A 1,539-nucleotide genomic window follows, 5' to 3' on the forward strand; every position below is an offset into this window, starting at 1 on the left:
GCTGTTGGGGGCTGGGGACAAAATGAGACATATATTTCCCCACAGAGTTCTTACCCTTTAACTTATGGCAGATCGTCATGAACTGTTATCTACCCTACCAGTTTTCTAACTTTGGCTTGGTGAATCTACCATCTTCTCAGCCTTTCTGTGCTCTAGAACATGTTCCACTCCAGCTGTTCCCGGATGAGTGGTTTTTATAGAACGGAATGAAAGGAGAGGTTGAGAGAAAGAATAGATGATTATATATGCAGATTATATAATGAGTAGCTACTGAGTGCTGTGTTTTGTACTGTGTGTGTGTGGGGGGTGACTGTGTATATGTTTCTATGTGTGAGCTTTTCGATTATCAAAATGCCAAAATGATTTCCTCCTAATTATATGGGTAAGTAAGGTGGGCTTCTGAACCCAAGAATTTCTGGCTGCAAATCCTTTCTACCTTAATATGGTACTTTTAAATTCCATGGGTCAGCTGCTTGTGGACGTTAAAATTTTATTTGAACAGATTACCTCTATTTTGCCCAAAATGGCTCATACCTAGTATTCATAAAAGACTGGTAAGAATTGAATGATGGTAAGAAGATAATTTTACTAACATTTATACATATTTTTCATGTTTTTTCACATGACGATATATAGTCTCTACTTATTTTCGATGAGAAACTGAAGTTGACCAAAGCATGGACAGTAATTTCAGAGGCAGGGTTTGAACCCCTGAACCTTGAGACCATGCCCTCCATTTGGGACTGTCTGACCATCTCCTTGTCTCACACAAGTCTCTCACCTTCTACGATCAGAAAACAATGATGATGGTAGATACCATTTTCTTTAACTTTCTAATGGCTCCAAAGATATTGTCATGATTATCAAGATAAGATATCCACAAATACTGTCTCTAATGTAATAAGAAAAACCAGTGTACAAACATTATTGGCTAAAGAAACATATTTTTTTAAATGCAGCAAATCCTGAAAGGAATATTTTATTGTTACCTGGCAGGAGAGATAGCATGAACTTGAAATGGTTCTCTCGTGTCGAGGCATGTCTTCCGAATTCCTTATATGTGCACTTCCCCAAATGCAGCTTATTCAACTGAATAATTTGTGGTGGGGGGGCTGCATTTTTGCTCCCCACTAAAAAAAAAAAAACAGAAAAAATTGTTTGCACATCCCCAAATTAAATTTTTAAAAAAGAAAATGAGGAGGTATCAGGGGAAGTTGTAGCAGGATCTTCATGAAAATGACTCCATCCTCTGTAATGAACTAGAACCTCTGAAATCAGAATCCAAGGCCATTGATCATTCAGTCAGCTCTCCATGATGCTGGCATTGTCACCTGCACATCTGCAATGTCTCAGTCCATGACCAGTGAACTTGAACTGCAGGTTAGTCTCCAGAACAGCATTGCAAAGCTGCTATCAGTGGAATGTCAATGCTGCCATTCGGATTTGTTCTCTTTCTCAGTCATATGTGAGTCTTACCATAAAATTCCTAAGGCTAACTTGTGGAGTGTTACCTTTGCCTCCAGGGTTGGCAGTGAAGCC

The 1,539-nt window shown here is 38.9% G+C and overlaps 1 pseudogene; it reads left to right on the plus strand.

Moving 5' to 3' along the window:
- Nucleotides 1-981: 981 nt before the first annotated feature.
- Nucleotides 982-1,132, plus strand: LOC114634642 (annotated as a pseudogene).
- Nucleotides 1,133-1,539: the final 407 nt, after the last annotated feature.

Source organism: Grammomys surdaster, unplaced genomic scaffold (genome assembly GCF_004785775.1).
Source record: "Grammomys surdaster isolate TR1022 unplaced genomic scaffold, NIH_TR_1.0 1036, whole genome shotgun sequence".
Classification (NCBI taxonomy): domain Eukaryota; kingdom Metazoa; phylum Chordata; class Mammalia; order Rodentia; family Muridae; genus Grammomys; species Grammomys surdaster.